Raw genomic sequence first — 15,011 nt, 5'->3', positions numbered from 1 at the left:
CTCTTAAATTGCAGACGGCTCACAATTTCAACTATGCCCTTCAAATATTTACATTCATCATGAATTCCCTTTGCATCGATCTCATTCTCCTCTTTTGTTCCCTCTCTGCAATTTTGAGTGGTATCTATGAATATGGTGGTCTTATCTATTTTCCCCTTTCAAACAAATAGTTTTTAACACTTGGTTTTAAGTAACTATGTGCATATTAGAAGCTGACATAGCATAGTCGTCAATCAAAATTTGTTTGTGGAAAATTCCTCTTTACTCCTCTTTAGTTTGGTTTTCACATTGGTAGGACACTAATTTGTTGTTAGGCTTTACATTTGCTTGCATGTAGAGTGTGCGATTTTTAAAATTTTCCTTGTACTATGTCCCTCATCAGTCAACATCCAAACTCCCCTCCCCCCCTTTTTTTTGCTGCAATCACAAATTTGGGTACAAACATATTGGATATTTTTCCTTATTGTTTATGTTGGAAAGTTAAAGCCACTGTTTGACTTTGAACCAATTGCCAAATTGAGCAATAATTAGAAACTAAATGGGAGAAATCCCTCTTTTATATATAATGGGAAATGAGAAATTGGTAGTATTCCTGAAGGCACAAAAAACTGCCATGTGTCATATCAAAAGGTGGCATGTGACACCTAATCATATATTCACCTAAGAATACTCATCGAATTCATTCTATCCATAATTAGATACTTCTAATTGTAGTCAAATATTTGGTAATCATGATCAAATCATAATTATTCATAATTAAAAATTCTAGTAGGCATATTTTTAATGATAGTAACTATTTTATTTACTATTAGCTTTACATCTCAAAATATTGACACAAGGCCATACTTAATTTTTTTTAGAAGTTAAATTTCAACCACCAATAAGTTTAGTCGTATGGCACTAAACCCTCGATAAGTTTAGGAATTTTCGAAAATCCTCAATACATTTTGATTTTGGCACTTAATCCATAAGGGCATTACCCCATAAATTTACATTGACGAACGTTATCCCTCAGGACCAATATATACCTCTGAAATCATTCCTATTTGCAGATTAACACATAAATTACAAAAGATCCTTGAAAAATGCATAAAATCACAAATAACCCTCTGGAAAGTATAAAAATATAAGCAACCCTTGAAAAATCTAAAAATTACTAGCAACCATTTTTAAATTCGGAAAATAACAGACACCTCGCAAAAAAATCTAGAAACTTCAAACAAATCCTTGAAAAATATGGAAATTATAAACAACCCTCTGAAATATCTAAAAATTTCCAAAAAAACCCTCACCGTTCAAAATTACTAACAACTACCCAAAAAATTAGGATATTCCAAATAGTTCTGCAAGAATCAAAAATTACAAACTACTCCTTTTAAAATCAAAAATTTATAAACAACCTCCTGAAAAATTCAAAAATTACAAACAAACCCTAAAAATTTTAAACAACCATTATTGATGTTTTCTACCAAAAGTTATTAGGGCTTAAGTGACAAGACAAAAAACTTATTGTGCATTTTTTGCCAAAATTTATCGGGGATATTTTGGCCATTTGACCACACATGAACTAGCACGCCTCGTTTGGTACGCGGGAATGGACTCAAATGAGAATGAAATGGAAGAAGGAATTTAATGGAATTAATGTGAGAATGGAATAGTCATTCTCATTCTCACGTTTGGGTGTAATTTATAAAATGGAGTGGGAATGAACGTATTTTAAAATTATATATTTTATTGATTCCCATTTAAGTGGGAATGCTCATTCCCACATAAAGTGGGAATTGATGAGAAGTGGGAATGGGCATTCCAACTTCAAAAAAGATTGTGTTTTTGGTAGGAAGGAATGAGAAGTGAGAATGACCATTCCATTCCACCCTATTCCCGCATACCAAACGAAGCCGCAATGTTAATTTGGTAGTTTTCTTCCCAAACTTTTTTAGGATTTGTGAGAGTATCAAAGATATTTGGGGTTTAGTGTCAAACGCCAAAACTTATTGGGGGTTTAGTAGAATTTACTCACATTTCAATTTTTATAGAGAGGATAGATTAGTCGTTACACGTGAAGACCTTATATTTTTGAAAAATAGATTAGTAGTTACTATATCTGCTATTTTGTATGTAGAAGAATAAATTTAACTACCTAATATGGTAGAGATGTGGAGAAAATAGTTTAAATCCTCTGTATATAAAAATAGATTAGTGTTACTATGGTTTACTACTAGTGATGCAGAATAGATTCAGATCTGAATCTAGACATAATTTAATGAAGATTGGATCTAATTTAGTTCAATTAGGATTAGATAAATTATTTATGGTTTTATTTTATTTTATCTTTTTACTTTGTTTAAGATATTATTTGATGTTATCTTCTTTTAGTTAGGATATTATTTGATGTTATCTCTTTTTTAGTTAGGAGTTTTTTTTATCTTCTTAGGTTTCTTATAAATAGTGTTTTTCATTTGAAAAGAGAGATGAATGTTTGCGAGAAACCTCGCATGTGAATTCTAGCTAGTATTAAGCATGTGAGTTGCCAGCATGTGAAGTGCTTGTATCTTTTCTTTATAAATAAGAAATGCAATTGCAATTATTTGTTTTTTATTTTATTTTATCTAAATAATCATTCTTAACAGATGTCTATGCTTCCTTTCCCTATCATTTAGTTTAAAGCTTAGGATAGATCAGTCAATGCTACGCAGTGTTAGGATCTTTGGAAACACTATGGATAATTCTCATAATGACACATAAGCACAAATCACGGCACTCACCAAGATCCTTAACATGTTCATGAAGATAAAACTAAACACAAACAAGTCGTTGCACATGTAGACTAGCTAGACACTCGATTTCGTGAGCCAAATGATGACCTTCCAGTATGGAACGATAGAAAACTTATTAGAGGTGACCGTGGGAACATACTCCAACCTGTTAGAAGGCATGATACCATTTTTAGGCCTAGAGAAGATGACATTACTAGGAAAATTAAGATAGAGGCTTCATCCTTTGACGCATAAACCCTAAGAGTTTATAGCAGGCATGGATCATTATTTTGATTGATACGACATGTCCCCGAGTCATAGGATCTGGTTTGCTTGAATGAAGTTAATAGGGTCGGCCAAGATCTATTGGACCTCAATAGAGAGACAGTTGGTTAGGGCACATCAGGATCTCATTGAGACATGGGATGAGATGAAAGAGAAGCTCAAAGAAAAATATCTCACATCCTCATATTTAGATAGGCCGATGGATTAGTTGTCCACATTGCGTCAGGGAAAGTTGTCCATGGCGGAGTACATAGACAAGTTCGACGACTTAGTTTACTATTGAAATATCCAGGAAACTCGGTTTGCCCTTTCTGCATTTCACATTGGATTGAGAGCTGATATTCAGCGTGAGAAGGCCCCATCAATTGGCCTTACATCTAAAAAAATACCACTTGTCCCTCCCTAATTATGAATTTAAAATTTTGAAATAAAAATTTCCACAAACTTATTCCGTCAGCTTGCATTTTATTTTTATTTTTTTCTTTTTTAATTTTATAATATTACAAAAAAGAGGGATATTATAAAGGAAAGATCAGGGGTTAAACCATCTAATTTTGAAATAAAAATCGTCCACACCCTTATTTTGTGCTTCTTTTATAAGAAAAAAGAAACTTATAGTGAACCAAAAAAAAAAGATATATAAATCAAAGAAACCAAACCCACCTGTGCGTGCAGGGGCATAGCAATTGTGTCTAGTATATGTTTGGTTCAAAAGTCGTTGCTGTGGAATTCATTATAACTTTGTTCGATTACAACAAATTCGAAAGAATAATCTTTTTATAAGACTTTTTCTACACAACAAAACAAAAATTACAACTCTTGAGAAACAAACACGAAAATCGTCTATCAATTCTCGTTTTAGTGGGACTTTGCCTGTGCCGGGAACGCTTTGGTTCGTGGACCGCCGATTCACAGATCGTGAAGAGGGGGCTTATGATTCTAACTTCGTTATCGAAGTAGAAATTGAAACGATATCTTATCGAAGTAAGATAGTCGTTCTTCTTAAAATCAAGTCGAAGCTTAATTTCAAGGCGTTGCAAGAAAAGAACTCAAATCTGCTCTCTCTCTGCTCTGGAATGCTCTAACAAATGCTCGATCCTCGTCAGAAGTGACCCTAGGGGGGTATTTATAGCCTCAAGGGTCAGTAACTGCAAAAACTTAACAATCGAAGAAGTCAGTACGGCGAGACAGTGTTTACTGTCTCGCTGGGCGAGACAGCGTTTGCTGTCTCGACCCGCGAGACAGTAAATTTGCTGTCTCGCCCAGCGAGACAGTAAATACTGTCTCGGAAAACGACAGTTTCTCGCTGTAACTGTTCTCCCACGTTTCAAACTCCGTTATTTTGGCAGTTATCCACGTGATTTTCGCCCACGATGTTTCCCACGTCCCTTGGCAGTTAATGGACACGTGTAGGGCAGTTAAAAAAAAATTAGTTTTGACCATTTCAACACTGTCTCGCTGGCGAGACAGCAAATACTGTCTCGCTGGCGAGACAGCAAAGCCTGTCTCGCTGGCGAGACAGCAAACACTGTCTCGCAGGCGAGACAGCAAAGCCTGTCTCGCTGGCGAGACAGTTCATACCTGCTTTGATTTTCTTAAAGCAGTATGAGGTACCTTTGAGTGATTTTCTCTATGTCTGGGATATCTATTAGCATTTTTTGACGCCTACAGTATATACTCAAAATAGTTAATAATGTTTGTTGGTAATATAGGTAAATCAAATGGCATGAAGTAAAATATAAGTTGCAAAAAGGGATAAGTGGTGCTTACAAGTAGCTAAGGCTAAAATTCTTTTAATAAAGATTCGATTGCTTGTTAAAAATGAAGCTGGTTTTCTTTTGGTCTGAACTGAGAATAATTGCTTACAATGTACTTAATACTTTGTTTAACATAATTTCTTTCCCTTTGTTGGATACCATTTTTTTTAGTTTCTTTGTTTATTCATTTGGATGGCGGACGGTGGGCTTTTTCTTCCGGTTAGGGTTTGTGAAGTTGGCTATGGGACCTAGTGAATGAAGTGAATACAATAGTAAATATGAAAAATTATGAAATAAACTAAAGGACGAATAATTTTCAGACCTGTTACTTGTGAGCTAAGTTGGATGGTAACGGGTGCAGATACGAGTATGGCTGTCACGCCCCCAAAAATAGCAGCGAAGATAAATTTGGTTGCACGACAGCAATGACCTGCGAATAAGACACATCACGTACAAGTGTAAAGCCTGACATTTCATATCACATAACATTTTCTCTGAGTATACAAACTTGTTGATGGTAGAAGCTCAGAGCAAACTATATATATAATCAGTACGTACAACCTGAAAGTTTACCATTACAAACATTTTACAAAACCAAAATATGTTGTTCGGCTGTACATAACACAAAAGAGAGGCTTTCCCATATTAACGCCTCCTAGCAACATGCCACAACCAAAAATCCAGTTTATATGCGAAGCTACGTCAGATCTGAAAAAATTTAAAAATGATGGGATTAACTAAAGCTCACTGAGAACATTTCCTACTAGAGTTCCTATATATGTAACAAAATAGTAATTTTCAAAAATATTGAATTATAGGTTTTGCACATGAAATTCTGATATGACAAAGTATTGCATAAAAACATATTTTTGGTATTTTCAGGAAAGAATGCAATAATTTAAAGCTCTTTCTTATATGCAAACTAAATACGTTGTCATAGATTCTTGAATTAGACTTCTTACAATCAAGATAAATAGTGAGAAAGAAATCAGACTATGAAGCTTTTGCAAAACCAAATATTACCGTTTTCTCAAATTCACAATCAATAGTCAGCATCTCAAATTCTCGATGAATTGTTCACGAAGTTGCAAGAATCACCTCATAAGTTATAATAAGGCTACGAATATTATAGCACAATAGCATGAGAATGCGCATCACCAGAATGGATAATTCCCGAGGAATAGATGCACCTAATACTGCTATAGGTTGTCGGCCAGATCAGAATTGCCCAAAAGGGCCAGAACAGATTTCAGAAGGGCAAAATAAAGGTGCATTCACCATATGACAGGTACAGACAAAACACTCCATAGTGGACTTTCTGAGGTTTTGAAAACATCGAGAATCACTTGTTAAATCAGAAACACATCCCTTATCAAAATTGTCAAAGCTTTCGAATCAAGTAGACGAGTGTAAAACTCATCATCTTAGTTAAAACAGTTTGCGGAATTCACTTTATTTATTTGTATAAGATACTAAGTCATGGAAAAATCCTTGAATCCGTTAAACTATTGAAATACATTCAAAATGCTTCTTTTCTTTACTTGCTTTGAAATAAAGCAATATTCACAATTATTTGAGATCGCATGAGAACCAAAATCTTTTATCATATTTTATATGAAATCAAATTTACTTTTAATAATTTCATACGAATCAAAATCATACTATTGATGAGGCCACAACAAAAAAAGCTCGAATTAATATGCATGATAAATAATAGAATAATTATTTCATGATAAATAATAGAATAATTATTTTTTGCGCACAAGATCATTTAGATATGTAATACTCATGCAATTTATATTATGAAAATACTAGTGAAAAATGAACTCATCTCTAGCAGATACGAATTTCCTAAAATTTGATTCCCCTTGATATCTGTTAGAAGAAGAGAGTATTAGTTTAGTCTCACATTATTTGTGAGACTAACTTATAACTAATACATCTCTATAAATAAAATATAGAGTGAGAGAATAACTCTCCAATAATCTATTTTCTCTCCAAACTTTAACATGGTATCAGAGCCTCATAAACCCTAAATCCTAACCCTAATTCCCACTGCCACTTGTTCTAACCCTAACCCTAATTCCTAAACTCTAGCTGTCGCCTCTCCTCTCTCTCGAAACCCTAGCCGCCTTCTCTCCTCTCTCTTGAAACCTTTGCCGCCTCCTCTCCTTTCTCTCGAAACCCTAGCCGTCAAAGATCAAATCCGTCGCTGCGTGCTTCATTCGTCACTGCTGCCACTTGCTTTGTTCGTTGCTAATTACTTCCTTGACAACTTGGACATCTTACCTTGCTCGGTGTTTCCTCAAGTTCAAACTTGAATTTGATCTTAAGAAGAGTGTTTATCTTACCTTGCTAAGATATTCACTTCAGTTCTTGTTTTCACAATCGAAACATCAATGTGAAATATCCTTCACGTCCGACTCGGATCGTTGAATCGGTGGTCCACGGAGGAAACTCCAGATCCAGATCCACTTCACCGATCCGATCTTTCTCGACAACTCCCGTTCGCCGTCGATGATTGTCGCTTCCATGTCCCTTTGTTTTCAGATCTGATTTAGATCTGCAAATTGTTATCCAAAAAAGATTCGGGTTCTTGAATTTTAACCTTCGGGTTTCATGTTAACCTTCGGACTCTTACATTTTAATCTTGGAATTCTTATATGATAACCTTCGGGTTCTTGCATTGTTAACATTTGGGCTCTTAGACTTGTTCAACTTGTGGAGGGTATTGTCTTGATCTCTACTCGTCTGTTTTATGATGACCTGATCTGAGGAACTCAAGAATTTTAAATTAACGGTCCAGACGAAAGTTTCAGAGATATTTTCTGGTAGAATAACTGACCGAAAAGTTGATAGAATTAACTATTTTCAGTGAAAGCGTGTTATTGAAATCTACGTGACAGGCCGAGGAAAAATTAATCATTTGTTGACGGACCCTCCTACTCCGACACCGAGTCTTGGACATTAGATGATAGTGTTCTCTTACATCAGATTATTAATACTATAGAGCCTAAAATTCAGGATTTAGTCATTCAGTGTATGACAGTGAAGGAACTTTGGTGTTTCTTACAAGATATCTATGGGAGTAACAGTAATATTAATCGAGCATATGAAGTTATTCAAGAGCTGTTTCGTAAGAAACAGGATGGTAAACCCATAGATGATTATTATGATGAGTTCAATCGTCTGGCTGAGGAACTTCATCAGATTTTTCCTATTACTGGGGATGTAAAACAGATGCAAAATCAATGAAACAAACTTATTGTACTCACCTACTTAAGGTACCCTAGATTTCATTTACTCCTCTGCTCGACCACAAATCATGCGGAGTTTCGTCATTGATTCTCTAGCTGAGACTTGTCACTTTTTGAAGAATGTTGTCCCTACATAGCCACTTACATCCATCGTGGGTTGCTCTGCGCTTGCCACTCAGAGTTGGCAGTCTTATAGATGAGGGGGTCATACAGATGGTCCTGGAAGAGGTAGAGGCAACTTTGAAGGGAGAGGCTACCACACTGATCGTTTTGAGGGCTAAGATGGTCAACAAGGTGGCTATGGAGGTCCATCTCAAGGCAGATATACTAATAGCGATGACTCAGTAAAGACTTGTAATTACTGTCACCAATCAGGACATCTCAAATATAATTATCCTTAATTGGAAAAGAAGAAGGCGAATGGTGCTTACATGGCCGCTCAGGACAACTTCTCCTCATCTGATAGTGAAAGTCAACTGCATTCAGTCTTTCAGGATGTAGAGCTGTAGCGTCAATTTCAGCAATTTCAAGTATTCCAGTAGTACCAAAGTTCACAACCATCATCCTCCTCTTTATCCACTACTCTCAAAAGTGCAGGTACATCTTTATCTTTACTTGCATCGTCTTCGTCTCATACTTGGATTATAGATACAGGTGTAACTGATCATATGACTGGGAATCAAGATATCTTGTCTTCTTTCTCTCCTACATCTAATTTAGTTATATTAGCTGATGGTTCACGTACACCTATTCAGGGTGTTGACAACACCAATCCTACACCTAGTCTCCCCATTTCCTCTGTATTCTATCTTCCTAGTGTTCCTTATAACCTTTTATTTGTTAGTAAGATTACTAAATTACTAAATTATACTGTGACATTCTTTCCTACACATTGTGTCTTTCAGGATCTAATCGCGAGGAAAATGATTGGGGCAGGACATGAGTAGAATGACCATTATAAACTAGACTTAAGCACCAAACATTTAGCTTGTATTAGAAACTCATCAGCTTTACAATACCATTGTCAGCTAGGACATCCTCTTTCTGTTCTCAAGCTTCTAAATCCCCAGTTCAAATCTCTTTCCTCTTTAGAGTGTGAATTGTATCAACTTGGCAAACACTATCGTGTATCTTATCCTAATCGAGTTAATAAGAGGGCTGCAAAGCCATTTAATCTTGTTAATTCTGATGTTTGGGGGCCATGCCTAATAACTTCTAAATTGGGATTCCGGTACTTTGTCAGTTTTGTGGATGATCTATCTTGTGTTACTTGGATTTACCTTTTCAAGTCTAGGTCTGAAGTTTTTTCTACATTTAAACTCTTTTATTCTGAAATAGTCAATCAATTCAAGACTTTGATAAAAAAAATTTGATCTGATAATGGAGTTGCTGACCGAAAGAATAGACATCTCGTTGATATTGCTCGAACCTTGCTATTTCATCGTCACGTTCCCAAAGTATTTTGGGGGGAAGTTATCCTAACAGCATGTTACTTGATTAATCGAATACCCTCTTCTGTTCTGCAAAATAAAATTCCTTTTAAAGTTTTATACCCCAACGATGATCTCTTTTTGCTTCCTTCAAATTTTTTTGGCTCTCCGTGCTTTGTTCATTATCACAGTCTAAATAAACAAAAGTTTGACTCTCGGTCTATTAAAGGCATTTTTCTTGACTACTCCCGAAAATATAAATATTACAAGTATTTCTGTCCATCACTCAATCGTCTTGTGTTATCTGCTAATGTAACATTCTTTGAAGACAAATCTGGTTATTCTAGTTCTCCAACTCCATTATTATCGGATGAGTATGACTATTTAATCCTACAAGAGTCATTGGTTAACGATGATGGTTCATCCACTGACAATACTATTTGCGCTACTGGTAAAGATTCCGCTCGGTTTAACGACCCAATTCAAGTTTATCATCGTCGCTCTGCTCTTGTTCTTAAGCCAACGTCGACCTCAACACCACGTCCTCCGCCAGAAGAATCAGAATCAGTAAGTGCAAATTTACCCCCTTCTACGGAAGACCTTCCTATTGCACTTTGAAAAGGGACACAAACTTGTACTCAACATTCTATTTCTAACTTTGTCTCTTATGATCGCCTCTCCTCCACCTTTCGATCTTTTGTTACTTCCCTCGACTCATATTTGGTTCCTAAGAATTTGTCAGAAGCTTTGTCTATTCCAGATTTGAACCAAGTGATGCAAGACGAAATGAGGGACTTGCGACAGAATGAGACTTGGGATTTGGTCCCACTTCCACCAGGAAAGCGGCCCGTTGGCTGCAAGTGTGTGTACACTGTCAAATTGAATCCTGATGGAATTTTGGCACGCCTGAAAGCCCGACTGGTTACTAAAGGCTATCGCGGGTGTATGGCTTAGATTACTTAGATACATTCTCTCCATTGGTAAAAATGACATCTGTTCAGATTTTTATCTCATTAACAGCGACAAATCACTGGCCACTTCATCAATTGGACATCAGGAATGCATTTCTTAATGGTATTATAGATGAGGAGGTTTACATGGAGCAACCATCAGGTTGTGTTGCTCAGGGGGAGAATGCGAAGGTGTGTAGGCTGAAGAAATCACTTTATGGTCTGAAGCAATCTCCGAGAGTTTGGTTTGGACGTTTTGAATCAGTTATTCAGGAATTTAGGCTCTGTCGTGCACAGAAAGATCACTCTGTCTTCTGACGATTTCAGAATAGGAAATGAATTCTGCTTGTTGTCTATGTGGATGACATTGTAATTACAGGGGATGATGTTTCTGGTATTGGCAGCCTAAAGAAGCATTTACAAACATATTTTCAAACCAAAGATCTTGGTTCTCTAAAATACTTCCTAGGTATTGAAGTCGTAAAGTCAATGAAGGGTATTATTCTGTCACAAAGAAAGTACGTCTTGGATATGCTTTCAGAAACTGAGATGTTAGGATGCAGAAGCGGTGATTCTCCAATAGATGTGAACTCAAAACTACTAACAGATCAGGGGGAGCTTCTTGAAGATATTGGATAGTATAGAAGATTGGTGGGAAAAATGAATTATCTGACGTGACTAGACCTGACATCACATTCGCAGTCAGTGTTGTGAGTCAGTTCTTGTCCGCACCAAGAACTACTCACTTGGATGCAGTAATAAGAATTTTGAGGTATTTGAAGAAGGTTTCAGGACGAGGAATTCTCTACTCAGATCAAGGACACAACGAGTTACAGGCTTCTCTGATGCAGATTGGGCTAGATGTCCTTTTGATAGGAGATCAACTATTGGATATTGTGTCTCTCTCGAAGGAAATTTAGTGTTATGAAAAAAGTAAGAAGCAAAGTGTTGTATCTCGATCCAGTGCAGAATCAGAATACAGAGCTATCCCAAATGTGACACTAGAGATGGTTTAGATCAGAGACTTATTGACAGAAATTGGTCTCCCTCCAGAATGGCCCATGGATCTATATGGTGATAATATAGCAGCAATTCGCATTGCTAAGAATCTCGTGTTTCATGAAAGAACCAAGCGCATTGAAGTCGACTGTCATGTAGTCTGCAAGAAGCTCGAGAATAAAATCATCACGGCAAAACATGTATTGACAGTAGATCGGTTGGCAAACATTCTTACAAAACCGCTTGGTCAAACATGGGTTGACTTTATTTGTGACAAACTGGGCATGTATGATATATATGCTCTAGGTTGAGGGGGAGTGTTAGAAGAAGAGTATCAGTTTAGTCCCAAATTGCTTGAGAGACTAACTTGTAACTAATTCATCTCTATAAATAAAGTATAGAGTGAGGGGATAACTCTCTAATAATCTCTTTTCTCTCCTAACTTTAACAATATCAATCAGATTCTATAGTATAAAATTATAAGGTTAATACCATAATATAAGCTTATACTAATCACCCGGTAATCTAGGTCAAATAGGGTTAAATAATAGTTAAGACCCATAAAAAGGGTTCACCTAGCTTATCGCTAAATTTAGAAATTTTATCATAATTTTTATAACACTTATTTACATTTTTTGACTTAACAAATTTTGGCAAACAAAGGGGCTGTATATAATATTCCAACTCCAACATAGTCTTACATTACTGAGTTGGATCTGGTTACAAGCAGCGTAAATAACAAGGGTCTTTAAGAAAATTTCCCCACCTATTTATGGTCCCAACTTCGTTCACAATTCAGTGAACTGCAAGGTCTAGAAATAGTTATCCTTGCACATTTATAACTCTAACTTGTTCTTACTGGACCTGTTTATAGTTTTTGCAAACTTCAGGTAAGAGGAAAATTTTCCATACCATATTTCTCAATCAATACAAACCTTAGCAAAGTTTAATATGAACATGGGTCTACATGGAAATTCTCCATTAACTTTAAATACCTATATAACAGCTCTGAAATTCTCAAGGGTCCCAAAGAAATTTTGATTATTTTAATTTAGTTTTTCACTTTCTCTCTCTTTATCCTTCTGCTATCTCTGATCCTGGTCTTCTTCTTCTTTTTCTTTTTCCCCCTTCTCTCCTTTGTTTTCTCTTTAATTCAAACAATTTGATTCCCAAACCTCTACTCAAAATACAAAAATCAAAAACTTGTTCATTATTATTATTTATTAACCAAGATAGAAATTCAATTTGCAAGAAAGGAGAGAAATTATACCTTAGGGTTTAGGTTTGTAATGCAATTGAACTCTCTCTTCTCTCTCTCTCTCTCATTCCTTTTTCTTCACATTAGGGGGTTATCAGATGGGAAATTTCTTTTTTCTTTTTTTTTTCTTTGATTGGCTTTTCCTCATTTTGTTCTATTCTCTCTCCTTATAGGCGGTGCCTCATTTCTCTCCTGTAGTACAGTTATCACAACATTGAGGTGGCAGTGAGGGACAATGGGGTTGGGAAATTTTACAAATAGCCCCCATCAATATTGTGCTTTGCATAAAGATTCTTAAGATAATACATAATATTTAAATTTTGTATAGGGGTACTACAATGGGTACGGGACAGGGCTACACACACATATGTTGAAAATAATAAGAGATTATTATTATTATTTGATTCATGTGTTATTAGAATTAAAATTCCTATCGCATTTTTAAGTTTCTTTTATTTTGTTGATTATTATGTATTGGAAATTGCTTATTTTTTAACTAGACACCCGAAAGACCGTTAAAATCATAGTTTTGAACTTGGATATAGGTTGAAATGAACTTGACCAGTGTCTAGTTGAGTTTTCAGAAATAGATGTGTAGGGTAGGATATGCGTCCAAAGTGTATGACAAGTGTTTTAAATTAAAACATATATCACATAATTGAGTACATGACTGAAAAAAATGTATACTTATATTCAATGAGTGTCCATGAAGTTTGGGCACGGATACGTGTCAGGTACGTGTCCGCTACGAGTACGGCTTCATGATAGAAGTACCCACGTAACATTGCTTGTAAGTGAATTATTTAGATGGCTAAACCGGTGAAGGCGATGTTTGATGATGGAGATTAGGAATGAGAAGAGATATGTTGCACTTTCAGATATTGGACGTATATAGTGATTTCATATTAGTTACCGCATTAGCGCTTTCCTTCTTCTTTTATTGTTGCATCTTTTTCTTCATGCACGTAACTTCAGTCCCTAAAGCTGAATTGAATAAATTCCCAACGGATGGCTCTATTCCCTGGGAAGCACGTGAATCCTGTATATGTGCCCACGATATGATAAATATATAAATAAGTAGATAAATGCATCTCCTCGACCATTTTACAGGTGCTCTATGTCGCAGGTTATATCGTTTGTGTTGAACTATTTATTTCTAGGATTCAGTATGGATAACTTTTTGTGCCAGCCTTAGCCTACAACCGCTAGAGTGACTGATTATGTTTATGCTACTTCATAGTAGTACACTACAATTTATGTCAATCTCTAGTCTGGGACAACTAAATGGTTTATGCACCCATAAAAGTAACATTTTAGAGATGCATAATTTTTATATTTGTTAGGGTTTGGTTTTAGAAGGATTCTGCAGTTTAATATTTTATCCCTTATGATCTATCATCAGCTGGGATACTTTTATTTTCAGGTAAATTTGGACTGCCTTTTTACTCAGCATTCTTTTTTTTATCTTTTTTAATAATATTATTATTATTATTTTTGTGTTTAAGACCCATATCTTTTAGCTAAAGAATATTAACACCCTTTTGCCTAAATATCCTTATCAAAACTGGTCTACACAGGCAAATTGTACTCTTTAGTGATCCTTCAGCTCCAAAAGATCATACACTTGCTAGAAGATTACTAATGGAAAAGGGTCTGTGTAGTAATTTTTGTTGCCTCCTTTTTCTCACGCTTCAGCTCCTTCCATTTCTCTGAAAGCTGATCAGTCAATCACAAGTTATAAATTTTCCTCCTTTAGGGTTTGCTAAATTTCTCGAACCTCACTCGATTTTCTGTTTTGCTATGTTTCTCAAAGTTCAATATCTATGTGTAATTGTATAATTCCTATTTCACTCTGTCCAGTAACTTTTTTTTTCACTCTGTCCAGTAACTTGCGGCCAAGTAAGTGTCCTTGAGACTTAGATAATCATGTTATTGCCCAGGTGGAAGAAGATATTTTTGCACATAGTGATTTTGTAATTAAATTGAGGGATTATACTAGAGTGGTGTATCCTCTCCTTATTTCTCGAACAGTGTTATCGAGGCGCAAGGCGCAATGCAGGGTGCAAAAGTCTCTTACGCACACGATGCACGCGCCTCACTGAATTGAGACGCACAACTCAAACTAATATTTTCCAACATAAGACAAAGAAGCATATAAGCAACATGTTTATAAATTATCACATAAAAAGACTAAGGGTGTGTTTGGTAATCAAAGTGATTTTATTGTAGTGTTTTTTAGAAAAACATCATGCCATGGTGTTTTTTTTTCAAACATGTTTTGAAAACATCATTTATAGTTATTATTTCTATAGCGGCGGG

The 15,011-nt window shown here is 35.7% G+C and overlaps 1 protein-coding gene across 5 annotated transcripts in view; it reads left to right on the top strand.

Annotated features, from left to right (window-relative positions):
* LOC109851522 (uncharacterized protein KIAA0930 homolog) overlaps positions 1-15,011 on the top strand; it is a 36,795-nt gene that overhangs the window by 13,024 nt on the left and 8,760 nt on the right. The gene's annotated exons all lie outside the window — the stretch shown is intronic.

The sequence above is a fragment of the Asparagus officinalis genome, chromosome 8, assembly GCF_001876935.1.
Source record: "Asparagus officinalis chromosome 8, Aspof.V1, whole genome shotgun sequence".
In the NCBI taxonomy this organism is placed as follows: domain Eukaryota; kingdom Viridiplantae; phylum Streptophyta; class Magnoliopsida; order Asparagales; family Asparagaceae; genus Asparagus; species Asparagus officinalis.
This window is presented reverse-complemented; position numbering and strand designations above follow the sequence as displayed.